Source organism: Equus asinus, chromosome 9 (genome assembly GCF_041296235.1).
Source record: "Equus asinus isolate D_3611 breed Donkey chromosome 9, EquAss-T2T_v2, whole genome shotgun sequence".
Lineage (NCBI taxonomy): Eukaryota > Metazoa > Chordata > Mammalia > Perissodactyla > Equidae > Equus > Equus asinus.
In genome coordinates, this window is record NC_091798.1 from 63,197,690 (window position 1) to 63,213,633 (window position 15,944).

Below are 15,944 nucleotides of genomic sequence, written 5' to 3' on the forward strand. Positions count from 1 at the left end.
TGGAGGGAGGGGATCAGCTTCCTCTCTCTGGACTCTCTGCTCTCTGCTCAGCGTAAGACTGAAGCAGCTGTTGGCAGGCTTAGCATTCTGAGACCTCCAGTGGAGCTCGAGGACTCAACCTCCAGCCTTAGTCACTTTCACACTTGCTGCCCGTCCATCTCGAACTTGGACAAGCTGACGTGAGATTTTTGGTTTACTCAAGAATAGCTCTTCTATGTAGAAAAGACTATTCAGGTATTTATTTTGTTTTCAAAAGTTGATATTCACTTTATTGTCACTAATTTTTAATACCCTCATTCTTCCTTAGGCTTTAAGTTCAATTTACAAATCCTGTTATTCTAGTTATGCCTAGCAATTTTAGCAATCACTCTAATGGCCTTTGAACAATACTTGATCCCATTTAAAACTAATTAATTGAACACTTTCACATATTTTACACTGCATTTATAAGTTTCATAAATTTTATTTCCTTTTAGAGTAATTCAATTGCCTGATTGGCAAGGTTTCCAAGGTATTAAGTAATTCATATAAGTTTAATAAATTAAGTTTATAAATATCATGAACCCTGAGTTGTCTCAAGTGTTACAATATTGCATTATATAGTTAGTGAGAATTTCACTGCAAACCACAAATCTGAATCAATTACTTAATTAGATATTTTAAATTGAAGTTACAAAGCTATTACTCAAATGCAATTCCCAAACATTACAAGTACATAAAAGATTGAATTTTAAGTTTTCTTAATTCACAAATATTAATATTACTGGGTTTAGTTTTCTAAAATATTTCTTTATTCAATTTTCAATTCTGGGATTGAAAGATGCTTACTTCTGAAGGAGGGCAAGTACCATCCTAGTTAAGTAAGGTACTAACGACCACAGCTTTTAGCCTGGACCTTTTGATGGGATACAAAAAGCCTCATTTGTACTTGATTCCATAACTTCAAGAAAGGCGTGCCATGGAATCTACGTTCTTTAGATCTAAGCTAAACACTTTACCTATTTCTTCCGGAGTCTAATCACAGAAATCTGCAACTGCCTGGTTCCTGCCGAAGTGATCACATGATTATTTGCTCTCCAGATAAGTAACCGTCTGCTTGCCCAGGCCTAAAGACCTGTGACCATGGCCACATCCCTTTCTCTCTCTTTTTTTTTTCATTATTACTTATTTTCTGCTGTTTTTTGATTTTACTGAGGTCATATTGGTTTATAACATTGTGTAAATTTCAGGAATACATTATTATACATTAGTTTCTGTATAGACTGCATCGTGCTCACCACCAACCCTGCTTTCTTTTTCATTGACTTTCTAATATTACAAATAAAAACTGAATTTTGGATATCTCCCATGTGACTTAAAGTGATAGTTGATATGAAAATTCTACTGACAGACCTTTTTTTCTTTTTTAACTTAATCTTTGATCTTTATCTGGTTAGGCTTAATGTGCTGAGATCATTTTGGATGGTAACTCTGCCATCTTGTCCAGTTTCATGTCATCCTTGAATTTGATGGGCTTCTCATCCTTATCCGAGCCCTGCCTGGCCCTTTGGGAAATTTCTCTTCTATTTGTTTTTGGTCTGTATGCCAGCTCCCTTCAGGGATGTCACACCTGCCTGCCCATGGGAGTCGTTTGGGGAGCTTACTAAAACTTAACTTCTGGAATTCATTCCGTAGCCTAAAGGGCTGTGGCACAGGCATTTTGGACCATTTAACAAGCTCCCCAGGAGACTCTTAAGCAACTGTTGTTTTGGCATTAGTTCAAGGACTAGCTTTCGAAACTGCTGCCTCTGTTTCTCCATCTTGACTCAAGGACAGCACTTAGACTTTGTGAAGAACCTTGCTCAAGTCTAGACTCACAAGGTCTAAAGCACCTCCACCTACCTGTAGAGTAATCACAGCCATAGAGGAAACAATCATCTGGCATGATTTTTCCTTGTGACACAAATTGATTCTGAAAGATTGTCTCCTACCTCACCACGTGCTCAGGAAAATCCCCAGAGATTGATGTTCAAGTCACTAGTGTTCAGTCTTCAGTATCTACTTTTACTTTCTCTTTCAAAAAGTTAAGTCATTTCCTCCCTCTGTGTCACCTCCCTCCTCCACCAAGTCTTCTAACATTGTCCCCGGTCTCCATGGCTGGTTTCTCAACAATTATCTGTGGTGAATCAGTGACCTTATTGTCAGCTTTCTTTTCCCCATGAATGTAAGCTTTTCAGGCCTGAAGGATCAAACAGGCAAAATAGCTATGCATTTAAAAAAAACCAAACACATCAAAGTGAATTGCAGCATGAAAACATTCAAAATAGGCTGAATCAACAACTCTAGTTGTCTTAGATACTTAAAGAATAACTTGTCTGATTTTTATCTGAAGAGCACTTTGGCAAAATGATCATCTGCACTTGTGATTGATAATAACTTTGGTGCTTCTGTGGTTCTCTCTGTGTTCTTATTTTGTGTGGTATTCCCGCAACCCTGGCTCCATTTTTCCCCCACTGCCTACCCTCACTGCCTTCTTTTTCTAATTACTCTAGACATTTATAATAGAAATGCACTTATCTTATGGAAAACGTCACCAGAACATGACCTCTTGTGTGACTATCCTTTCCAAATTCCCACTTTGTGTGGGTATCCTTGAGTGACCAGTCGGAGATGCCTGACTGAGTGGCCGCTTCTCGGACTAGAAGGAAGAGTGAGGACTTCCTTCTGGAAACTACCAAAATACCCAAGAGTTGGAGGTTGCCTGCATGAAAATCTGCAGGCAATCATAGAATTTTCAGTCCTAGGCAGACTGTGTACAAAGACCAGGAGAGGAATCAAGAGAGTTTCTGAGCTATCCCTACATCGAGGTCACCTGGCCTTGCATTTGTCCAGTGTGTGCTGGCCATGTGAAATGGGGTTCCCTTTCACACGTGGCCTGGTGGTTGACAAACAAGAACTCTGCTTTGACTTCATTCCTTGGCTCTGTAGCAGTTTCGGCTCTTTTGAGAACTCCTTAAGCCAATCTGGCCTTTCCCAATGGTCAAGGTTCTTTGGTGAATATTAGTAGCCCTCTACTACTGGATTTGGTGCGAGCCACATGCCTTCTTTGAACAACCTCTGTACCAAGAGTTTTATTATAATAAAATTATATGTATTCTAATGAATGAAAGTCTCAGATTCAGTGCAGCTTCACTTACAAACCTTTATAAACAAGGAGGCACCAAGACAGTCATACAACTTATTTATTAACCTTGCTGACCTCCTCATTCTCCAATGTTTTGGGCACCTTAACACACACTTTACAGAAAAATCTTGTGCTGAAGCAAAAGCAACAAATACTGACTATAGCATCAGCTAACCTTTGGGCAGAATTGGGCAAGAGAACCATTTTCTAAGTGTCTAGCCATTTCTAAGTGACCAAATGGTGTTCTGGATCAAGGGCACCAGCCCCAAAGATATTAGATGGCTAGGCTTTCTACGACCTCATACCTCATTCATGCAGGGCAAACATATCTGTCTAAACCTTCCTGGCCAGCCACCTATCTTGAAAATCTCTAATTCCAATTGGGAAAAATATTTGCTAATATGCCTCACCCTAATTAACAACTCCCCAGCATATATTTAGGGGACAATATTTGGAGCTATGGCTCATATGTAGATTTCTGATTAGGGTGCTTCATATGCTAATTAACATCCCTAGAATTTATGTTAAAGTTCATTTATATATATACATACAAAGCTGTATAGACTGACATATTCTATAAAACAACAGAAATGATAATCTCCTCATAAAGGGCCTTCTCTCTGTCCCTTTCCTGGTACCCCCTTGGCGATTTTGGAGCATCCTCCTTGTTCAGGGCTTCATTCTTCCCTCCCCTCCCTTTCTTCCTAGACTCCCTAACTTCACTCCAACTTCTGCTTTATCCAAAAGCTCAATTTTCTTCCTTTCCTCTCACAAAAGATCATAAGGGCCTAATCAGTAAGAAACTTGAGTATAATTTAAACATGAGCCCAAATCTTCAACATCAAAAAAACTGGCTTCACTTCCCCAGTGTAGGGAGGTCTTAGTCCTAAGAAACACGATCACTTGATTCACTGCCTGGGATGAACAGGGCATATTTGTGTTCCATCTTGGGGAAGGTCACTTTATATCTCAGAATGTGCCAAGAAAAAAAGAATGAGTTGGGATTTTTATCCAAAAGACATGTTCATTCATGTCTTGAGTCATATGTAATCAGCTCAACTTTACAGGTGAGTATCTGGATAGGTGGTAAGAGGGCAAGTGGGCAGGAGGTAGGAAGGCGCATAGGTCAGAGGAGGAAAGGTGCATGGGTAGGAAGCAGGAGGTCTTGGGAGTAGGAGGTGGGAATGTGGGTGATACTCTGCGAGGTTGGGCCTGTCTAGAGCTGGGAAGATATTTACAGCACTCCAAACCTCTTAGAATTCGCTGATCCATTATCTCTTATAACCCAACCACTTGAATTCCTTTCTTCTTTCTTTTCTTCCTTGAGCTTGGAGTGTTTGCTTGGTACACTAATTCCAGCTAAGAGTTCTGTGATTCTGGAGAAAAGGAGGCCATTCTAAGTAGAAATAAATAGCACCAAGCTTTTGTAAGATCTTATTATGACACTAAGCAGAATATTTTGCAAGGTTTTGAAATTCTGTCCTCATTATAGCAGAAGACATTGTATGCAGAGAAGATTGCCAATGATGGAAATGAGACTCAGAAAAAAATAGCAGTGTTTCTGAATATTGAATTAAGTTGAAATTCTGAATAAACAGATAATTGGATTTATTATTCTGTAATAGAGGAATCACGTTACTAGACAGGGTATAAAGGTGCAGTCTTGTAGTTCTCATCCCAGGGACAACAGCGGAAGGATGCAATTATGTTTGTTAAAAGAGTACTTACAAAAAACTGTCAATAGAAAATCATCATTGAGCACCCACTGAAGGCATCTCCTTGGTCTCCTGGAGGACTTGATTTTTAGCAACTTTAAGAAAGAAAGTGAAATTGGTGTCCGCCACCCATTACCCACACACACATGCAAGACACCTACCTTCAGAACACCTGGAACCACCACCCATAAAGCCTGGTTTCAAGTTCAGGAAGAATTTTTTCTCGTTTAAAAAAAAAATCTAGAATTTTTGCATATATTTGCATGTTGACTTTTAAACATATGGAATCATATATACAAAAATAAGTTTGATAGAATCCTGCTGTTTTGGTGGCCAAACTCAATTCAAAGAATCATCACGTGTAAAGAATTCTCAATTGATTAGATGCTGGAGCATAGGAGTTAAAAAAAATAACATATAGGGAGACAGAGACTTAAGGAAAAAAGATAAGTCATTAAAATTCACAAATGGAACCATTTAAAAAGAAACTTAAACCATAAACAGTCTAATTAAATCCACTTTCAAAATATTCCTTTGTTCATAGTATTTGTATCCAATTCAATAACAAAAAGTATTTTTTTCTCACTCCTCACCCTGGGGATTCTGGGAGATTTCCTTAAGCTTATTGTCAAGCTGCACAAGCACCTGAAAAGAGTCAGACGTAGACAGTAGTGGATTCTTGACATCCAAATGTCATTGGAAACATTTTTATGTGACGGCTGTCACTTTGTGGAAAAGAAAGTAAATGTTAATATTTTTCACTTGAAAATCTTCATTTTCATTTCATTTAAAAATGAAAAATGAAAAATGCTACAACCTTCTTGGCTTTCAGTTTCCTCTGAAAGAAGACTCATGTTTTGGTATCTTACCAAATGCCCATTACTGACCTCTCTTGTTTCCAGAATTCACATAGCATCTGTTGCTATATTTTTCAGAAATAGGTTTCTCTTCCTTTTTCCAACTATAAAAGCAAAACATAACTGTAAAATCAAGTTCTAATGGTTAAAGAAGGCAAAAATGTTCGAAAATCACATACCTAAGAGATAACCTCTTTACATTTGAGATCTTTCTCTTGGCATATATAACTTATTATACATATATCATGATTTTGTTTTCAAAAGCCAAATTGTTTTGGATGTGCTACATGCAACGTGCTTTTCTCTTTTTTTACTTAACAACACATTGTGCACACTTTCCATGCCAGTTTATACATCTCTCTCTTGTTTGGAATGCCTGCTTAGTATTCTATTTTCCCATGACACCATAATTTAATGCTAGTACCATATTGATAGACTTTGAAGTTCTTTCTAATTATTCATTACTATAGATATTTCTGCAGTGCCCATACTTGTGTAAATTATCTTTTGGCCCACGTGTGGGCATTGCAGTGGGGGTGGTGTTACCGAAACCAAAGAGGGTTCACTCCTGGCAGGTTAAATCAGACTCTGCGCCAGAAGTAGTTATCTGGCAAAGTAAAGTATATTTGCACTAAATAGGAGACCATAAGGAATCATTTCCAAAGTCATGGTGTCCCCGAACAAAGGGAAGCAAGGACCTTTTATTTTGGACGGAGAATGAATACTCAAAAGGGAGGGGTGGGTGTTCGCTTGTGCAGGCTCAGTTGGAAAACATGCTTCCACATACACTGCAGATTATGGTAATAAGGCCTAAGCTCCTTCTGGAGAGATATTGCATTAAAAACAAGGCAAAGGTCATAGACATAGCTCTCAGGGTGAGGCTTGGTCTGGTTCAGGGTGGTTGGTGATTACGTCTCCTTAACATAACAAAAGGAAAAAAAAAACAATTTGGAAAAAACAGCTAAATGCTTCCAAATCCACCCTTGAGTTCCTTGGGGCAACTAGTCCATGACAGAGCGAAGTTAGGATGTTCCTAGAAATGAAATTGTAAAGTAAAATGATATGTATAATCCAAGTTTTCAAATCTTTTGCCAAACTACCCGCGAGAAAAATTGCGCTAATTTATAGAACTACCAACAGCAAATACGAGGGTTCAGGTCTATTTTATCAGGTTTCCTGTGCGTAGATGCATTGTGCTAAGCTGTTGTATACTGTAAGATGCTCTAACATGGTTCCACCTTACCGTGTGGAGCTACACCCTTGCCCCACAGAGTTCAAAGGGCTGCAAGTGCAGCCCGACTGTTCTGGAACACAAGTGAGTCAGCTGCAAATAAGGCAAATATTTCTATGGCCTGGCTTTTGAGCCAACAAGGTGCTTCTCAGTAGTGAGCTTTACTGGCTAATCTTGTGGGTTTGACTCAGAGCCCCCAGACCCATTTAGCAGTTGCTGGTGAGACATCAAACCTGAAATCTCGGGAGGCTGTTGCTTCTAAGGTGGAAGGGAGCTGGGACGGAGGGGATGTTCACCTAAGTAAGCCAGAAGCTTACGTTCCAGTCCTAGTTCTCTTCATTGTTGAGCCTCATTGAAGAGGAACAGAAAAGCAGTATAGCTTTATTAGCCTTCCAACCTCAAATACTTTGATCTAGACACACACGCACATACACACACACACGGCCTATAAAGTACATTTACACATTCACCGATTCTGTTAGTCCGGAAAATGCTCTCTAAGCTGCTCTGTGCCAGGCACTGTGCTAGAGGAAGTGAGAGAGATGGAGTGGTGACCACATCCGCGGCCAAAATGAATGCTGTGAGCCTGTCTCCAGTGCTGACCAAGCTTGTTGATTATCCAGAACCATTTTTCGACTACTCTCTTTACATGTCTGTCTTACAGGCATTTAATCTCCCAGAATCATCTCTGAAGATATAAGATGAAGCAGAGAAAATTACTAACTTTTAGTAACTCAACAGATAGAGTAGAAGACCTGCTGTGTTCAAGGTAGCAGGGTTACTCTTGTAGGAATACAAAGACAAATGAGCTACGGTCTTTATTCTCAAAGAATGTATCCTGCTGTAGGGATACAGACAGACTGAAGACAGTTTCTGATGAATGCTGCTGGCTTTGAAGATGGAACAAGAGGCCACAAGCCAAGGAATGCCGGTAGCCTTTAGAAGGTGGAAAAAGCAAGGAAATGGATTCTCTTCAAGAGCCTCCAAAAGGAACACAGACCTGCTGATACTTCGTAGCCTGGTGAAAGCCATTTCAGCCTTCTGACTTTCAGAATTATAAAATAATAAATTTGTGTTGTTTTAAGCCACTAAGTTTGTGTTAATTTGTTATAGCAGCATTAGAATGTAGAGGAGTAGGGAAAGTTTAATGGAGGGTAGTATTTCAGCTAAAGTTTGATATATAGATAGGATTCTAATAGGTAGAAATGAGAAATGGAATTCCAAGCAAGAGAATAGCCCAGACAAAGGGTGTGAGAAAGTACACACAGAGGTGAGAAAGTACAAGGTCTGTGCAGTAGACAGTAAGAAGGACGGTAGCTTGTAGGAAAAGAGAAACCTGGAAGACATGCACAGAGAACACCTGACTTTACACCCTCAGAGTTCAGGGCATGCTTAGCTGACTTCAGAGAGGAGGTGGAGGGGATCCTTCTTGAGGAAGGCCTAGGAAAAAGAATTTGGGTCTTGGAGGTTCAGCTAGAATTAGGTTTAGAAGAGTGTGGGAGGGGCACTTTGGCCAAGGAGACAAGCATACGACAGTGACAAGAAAGGACAGAGTAGGGAGCCGCTGGGGAGAAAGGAGGTGGGAGGTTTAGGGCAGGCTGAGGGATGCTGCTAATATGGAGCCGAGGAGTTTGAACTTCAGTAGGGAAAGGCTGAGGGAGTCTGAGGAGGCCAGTCATGTGATCTGTTATTTTGTATTCCTTTGTTCTCTGTAGAATGAGTGTGCAAAGCCACCAGAGCGCCATTTAGCTGCTTCAGGGCCTGGCTGGTGAGGGAAATGGACGGTTGTTGAGGTGGAGAGAAGAGAGTACCCTCATGCTCTTTGGCTGCACAGCCCATGTACTCAGACCTGGTTGGCATGCAGAGAGCTGACTTGTATGGTTTTGAGTCTTTGTGTATGGTTTTGGCATTGTGGGTGGGGTGGGAGGGTGAAGAAGCCCTTCAGAGCCACGCAGTATAATGTAGTGAACCCTGAGCTAGAAGTCAGGGGATCCAACTTATAGACACAACTTGCTAGCAATGAGCTATGTGAACTTGGGCAAATGACCATATGTCTCTTGGACTCAGTTTCTTCACCTATGAAATAAGGGTCTGAGCTGGGATATGTTTGGCAGTGATGGAGGACCGCAGTTCAACTATACCGATGACTCATGAAGCATTTCAACTTTGACTCTGTACCCAGAAATCCAGGGTTTGAAGATACTTTTAACATGCACCATGCTACAGCCCAAGTCCTTCCCCAGTTACCTGCCATTAAGTGACCATGTGCCTTGGTTTCTTTGTTTGCAAACAGTGGGTCACTGAGCAAATCTCACTTCCAATTTGCCAACAGCACAAGCCCGGCATCCAGAGCCAGGACTGACTGATACCATTTCTAAGTTGCCAGATGGGAGGCAGGGGGCACTCTTGGGTGGGTGGTGTTCTTAAAAACTTGGATCTTTGCTGAAGACTGAGAGAAAGAAAGCAACATGAGAGACCAGAGAAAGAATGGAACACAGCAAAGAGTGCTTTGATTGTCCATGCAGAGGCACAGTAAAGTGGTGAGCAACCAGCCAAATTTCTAACATACTATAAGAAAAACAACTGGGCTTCAAAAAAATTGCAGAGAGTTTCCCCTGAAAATTCACATTTACGACCAGCATTAATCTCCAAATTTCAAGGCATTTGCCATCTGAATCATCCATTAAGCAAGAATTTTTGACTCGCCATAGGCTAACTGTTCTTCTAGCTATGGCCATGGCTAAGATGGAAATCAAGATATCAAGGATAACCCAAGGTCACCGTTCAGAGTTCACTTTGTGCTTTTTCTTGGAAAATGTTGGAATACCAGGCTTCTTCCTGAGACTGGATAGCTGGCAGAGGATTTGAAAGATTTAGAGTTAATTTAAGTTCAGACACTGGCAGGAGAGTGACTTTGACACAGGAAAACCTATCTGACAGCTAAATATACAGGAAACTCTGCCTTTCTGCCTTGGAAAACTTTGATGGTTTTGTTACATTGAAGTTTTCCTGGCAGATTTAACTGAACAATTTCTTGTGGTCCTGTCTAGCTCTATAATTTAATGAATCAAATAGGTGTCCTTAGATGTCATCTTTAGCCACGGAAACTAAAGGAGAACCTGGGACCATGCCAGGTAATGTTACAATGTAAGAACAAGAGCTAAGGGAGATAATTCAATGGAAACACGTTCATTTTTACACTTTGTTGTTGTTGTTGTTGTTGAATCAGTGCATTAGAGAAATAAGCCTGTGTACTGCATGGCCATTAATCGTTAGTTGCTAAACTTGCCTACCAGTACTATTAAGAATAACTGCATGGGCATACTTGATGCTAATGTGAGTAGCATTTGTTCTAGAAAATAAAATTCAGAAAACTGTGAGGGGACTTTGAAGTAAACTGTGAAGCAAGTAGCATATCAACATCCTGGATCCTTTGTGTAATTTTCTCTGTCACCATTAACAAGAAGAATGAAGCACTGGGAACCTGCCAGAGAAATGTTCAGCAAGTGTTTGAGTGCTTTGCCTTGGGTGTGTTTGAACGAAATATTGGATGCCCCAGAGGTAGTTGGGAAGTCAAGTGCAGAAAGCTGATCTGCATGCAACAAACTTGTCATCTCTTAGCCAAGCTCTTACTGCTGAGCCTAGAGACAGGAGGCTTCCTCACATAGTAACTTCAACCCTGCAGTCCTTTCCACCACACCATTCCATTGATCCCTGATGGGGACATTTCTCCAGTAAAGTCTTCTAGAAAGTTATCATCTACGAGATAGCCTGGGGTTTCCAGAAAGATAATCAGTTAAAAAGGATGCCATGCTTTGCAGACAAGAGAGATCAGAAGAAAGAGGAGAAAGGCTGTTATCCTGACACTGATGTCACCTATGTCTCCTTGTTTTATTTTTCTAGACTTTAAGGCCTAGGTGTTATTGCATTTTGACGTCTGTATTAACCCCTGAATAGTGTCCCTCTCAAATTGACATGCTAAGCCCTGGTCCCCAGAACCTCAGAGCAAGACTGTGATTGGAGATAAAGTCTTTAAAGAAGTGATTATGAGGTCGTTAGTGTGGGCCCTAATCCAAAAGGACTGGTGTTCTTATACAAAGAGGGAGAGACACCAGGGATGTGTGTGCACAGAGAAAAGGCCAGGTGAGGACACAGCGAGAAGGTGACCATCTGCAAGCCAAGGAAAGAGGCCTCAGGAGAAACCAGTCCTGCCAACACCTTCATCTCAGACCTGTAGCCTCCACACTGTGAGAAAATAAATTTTTGTTGTTTAAGCCACCCAGTCAGTGTAAGCCATGCCATTTTGTTATGGCAGTCCTAGCAAACCAATACAACCCCAATGTTGGCAAATTCTCCAGCTTTTTGGTAATTCTTCCTTTTAATTCAAACAACAATGACAGTAAATAAACAAACACAGCAATAGGCTGGAATCCCATTCTGTGCAATGTGGAGATCTAATCTTACCAGATTCTTCTCTATCCTCCCACCACCCCTGGTAAATTTTTGAGAATTTGCTTAGGAATGCTTTCATGTTCCATTAAATGAACATGGTTCATCTTGGTCATCCCTGCATCCCTCAGCCAGCCTTCTTGCTCGGACTGATATTTCTTGTTTACTAGTCATTCATCTTTGCCATCTCATAACTTGCTTCCTCCCTAAGTATGAATATTGGACCCTCCCATGTGGACATTGGTAGTTGCTCCCAGTACCAGCTAAGACTATGCAGCAATGTTTAGCAAAGGATTATTGAAGAATTGGGTGTAAGACACTAATAGTGCAAAAATACAAAATTAAAAACTACCTTCTAGATAGGATGTCTCCTAGAATCTCCTCCTAGGGACTTCCACGGGGCTCTTCCACAGGCTATCTCAGTCCTTAGCTCCGTACACCCTACCACAAAGGGACCACCTTACCTCTATGAAAAGGAGGACTCACCTTGTGCTCCTTTAGTGAGGATCAAGGCCTCTAACCTCATCTCAGTCCCAAGAAAAGAGGAGTCCTCCTTTACGAAGACAGGCTCAAAGCACGACTTACTCTCTGGGTGTATGATTGACAGAGGAAATCCTCACTGTTCAGAGGACACCCACACGTCCGCTCACAAGGTATGGACTTACCCACAGCAAGGCAAGCCCATGATTCTCTGTTTCATTTTCCAAAATGTGGCACACAGTTGTGTCACTAAAGGGAGTAGCAACACAGGAGATGGTTCATTAGATTAATTCTTTAAAAATTAATTTTAAAAAAATCACAAAATGAGTTTGGTGTGCAAGAGACTCCATTCCTTGATTTAGGAGAGACCAAAAGAATCATGCCTCAGGTTATTGCTTTCTCAGAGATTTTCTTCGTGGTGGTTGAAAGCTGTGAACTAACAGGAAGAAATCTCTCCCCATGAAAGAAGAACATTTAGGGATAAGGAGAGATGCCACTTGAGAGTACATGCTTGGGGTGGGTGACATGGGTGAAGGAGGTCAAAAGGCAAAAGCTTCCAGTTATAAAATAAATAAGCCCTGGGGATGTAATGTACAGGATGGCGACTACAGTTAAAAATGTTGTATTGTACACTTGAAAGTTGTTAAAAAAAAGTAGATTTTAAAAGTCCTCATCACAAGAAAAAAACATTTTGTAACTATGTGGTGACAGATGGTAACTAGACTTATTGTGGTGATCATTTCACAATGTCTACAAATATTGAATCGTTATTTTGTGGACCTGAAACTAATATAACGTTATCTGTCAATTATACCTCAATAAAAAATTTAAAAGAGTACATGCTTTTCTCATAGTCTTCTTTCCCAACTTTGATCTTCTATTACTATCACTACAGAGATGACAATCGTGAAATAGATTTCCTGACCTAGACTGGTGACTGCACCTCACTGTTAAAGTAAGAGCAGAAGCAACAATGATAGCAATAATTATATGGATACCGTCTATTTAGGTCTTCAAATGTGGGAGGCACTGTGTTATTGCTTTACAAACATTATCTTGATTAGTCTTCACTATGACCTACTCTAAAGTAGGTAATGTTAGCACCATTTTCTAGATGGAGAAACTGGGTTTAGAAAGTGAAGCAATTTACCCATTAATCTCACCTCTTAGAAAGCTTTCATTTTTTTTTAACCTTCATTTTCTTTACTTTTCTCTTCCTAAGCTGATTCTAGCCCTATCCTTTTGTCTAAGAGAACAGGATGCCGACAATATTTTATTTAATTGAATACTGGCATTCCTCTTTGCCAGGGTCATAAATAATGACAGTTTGTTTTTCCCAGGAAAACTTAATATCCTGAATTGGTTTTGGAAGCATAAAATGGTTTTAAGGTCAGCTTCTTTTAGGTTTAATTCGTTTGGACCAAGACTCAATGAGAGGCTCTTGGCCACTATGTACGCTGTGCCATGGGGACACCAAGTTGAACAAGAGACTGTGCCCACTTCCAAGATTTTGCATCAGTACTGTCAACTAAAGCCTCCTCTTTAGGGACAGGTTCCTTAGTACGTGCTCTCACGTATGATGCTTTGAGGTGCCAAGCTTATCCTTTGCACTCTGAGAATAAGAATCAAATTCAACCACATGATCCATTTGAAACGTCATCTGGAAACAATTAAGGACCAGTGACTTTTCCAAATGACTTATAAGTGATACTCCTGGCAGTTGGTGGCCAAATGTTTGTGGAAAAGAGAAAAACCCCACTGTTTTATAACCACAAATGAAAATACAGTAATTGCTGCCCTGACTCTTCCTTAAGTGGACCTTTGGGGAAGGGCCAAGGTGGCAAGCTGTGCAGGTAGTCAGGTAATTAGAAAGCACCCACCCTGCGGCAGTCACTGGTCTAAGTAATATCCAATTTACTGGCAAAACATTGAGAGAAGGAATTAGCAGATCAGGCAATGATAAACCATGGGTAGCCAAAGGTTGAAGCTACTAAGATTTTTTGGGTTGGAAAATGATGTCAAGAAATTTACCATTGCACAACAGGATCTTATTTCAAAAGAAATTCTCATATACCATCAGAAAAACTAATAAGCACTAGTAGATACTTCTAATCAGAGATATATATGTGGTGGGCTCAACACTATTATTTTTTACAATTTATCTGCATTTTTTTAATGCTCATGATACTATGAGACCTGTTTTCAATGTGAGGGAATAACAGCAGTAGAGTGCTACAGTGGCATCATTTCAGTTGGGAATCCAGTAGGATCATCCCAATCAGGGATGTATTATAACTTCCACAGTGCTTAGGTGTTTTTGCCTTTGTGGGCCCCTTCTCCATTTAAAAAATAAAATTAAAATTATATTTTGCAACTGTATTGGTATAAAGATAGATACAATCCAGACTGGATTCATTATTATATATTCACATTTATTGTATTCTTTTTTTCTCCTGCTTTTAAAAGAAAGTAACAGTAAGTCATTTTTGTAGGCTCCTAAAAGTATGATGGGCTCTAGGTATTGCACCTAACAGATAAGTTGGCCCTGTGCCCAACTGAAAATACACTTTACCAGACTCACTTGCAGCTAAGGGAGCCTTGTGAAATCAGCTCACAGTTTCTTGCAAATTCTGGAAAGGGTAATGCTTCTCTCTTCCTTATTCTCTCTGCCTAGAATTAAGGACACAAAATGCATAGATGCAGCAGCCATCTTGCAACCATGAAGCAACAATGTCTTCTTGTTAAGGACAGTAGAGCAGAAAATAGAAGGAGTCTTGTTCCTAATGGTATTTTGAGTTGCAGCATTAGCTAAAAGTCTTGTCACATGAGGAAAAAAAAGATCAATTCTACTTGTTTAAGCTGGTGGGGATTTGGCTTTCTGTCATGAGCAGCTAACTTCTCTCCTAACTCATACATTGCTGCAGGGCCTCAGCATCGTCCTTTGGGCAAGGTACAATGTCAGAGCTTCACACAAATCTATTCCAAACATCAGGAAGCAGCCTGAGGACCTGGAAACTTATGTAGTGGCTACCAGCACAGAGGATAACTGTAAAACTTACTGGTTCTCTGAGAATAAACGCAGCGTGAAGAACTTTTGCCCTTTCCAGATGTGACTATGAAGCCACTGGACTGTAAGAAACCATGCTCGTTGTCACGAACCCACAGGACTGTTCACTTCATTTTCAGACATAGGACCTTCAGATCTGGGATTCAGCAGTGTACACTCAGCTGATTAAGGGAAGAGTGTGAGAGGAAAGAGAATTGATACCATCTATTCAGAGATATTTGGCCCCTGGAGAGGACCGCTCCGCAGTGGGGTGAAAGGCCACACTGTAATGCTCCAGGTCTCCTACAGATGAAGGACAGAGTTCCCCTGAGGGAGAGGGTCAGTGCACAAGCTAGCGTGGTCCCTGCTCCTGCTCTTCTGGAATCGTAGGAGCTGGCAGGCATGTGTCCCTGGATCCCGGGGCCATGCTGGTTTCCTTAGTAAGCCTGTAGTAGCAAGTGAAAAATCAACTGTGTGAAATAAAAGCAGTATCAGAAAAGTTTCTTGACGGAATTCATAGGGCAAAAGGGTAAGGAGGTTGAACACGTAAAGAGCAGTAGCTCCTATGAGTCTATTATGAGAAAGTCAGATAAATTATTTTAGGTAAAGGGCTTTTCCGGGAGACCCTATTCTCTTGGGTGCTGGTAACCCGGGTGATATCTTGTACATATTCATTTTTACTTTTATTTTTTCCATTTGTTTATCTATTCAACAAACACTAATCACTAGTGTGTATCAGACACTGTGAGGGAAACAAAGACTCCATCCCTGGCTTCAGGGGCTGATGAGCCAGGAGGCAGAGCAGACAAAAGCAAAGCCAAAACAAGCAAACAAACAGACAGTAGCTCTATGACGTTGTAATGAAGGCATGGGAGGTGCCTTGGGAGTTTAGAGCAGTGGTTCCTAAACTTGTCTGCATATGAGAGTCACCCGGGGATCTTTTAAAACACCCAAAGCACAGGCCATACCTCAGATCAACCACATCTCTGAGGTGGGGCCCAGG

At 40.7% G+C, this 15,944-nt stretch overlaps 1 long non-coding RNA gene across 1 annotated transcript in view; it reads right to left on the minus strand.

The window, feature by feature from the left end:
- Positions 1–15,935, minus strand: part of LOC139046198 (uncharacterized) — a 27,695-nt gene extending 11,760 nt beyond the window's left edge. Inside the window, exon 1 of the long non-coding RNA XR_011505912.1 lies at positions 1,882–15,935. This is a non-coding gene — a long non-coding RNA (uncharacterized lncRNA). The remainder of the gene's footprint in view (positions 1–1,881) is intronic.
- Between the last annotated feature and the right edge of the window lie 9 nt (positions 15,936–15,944).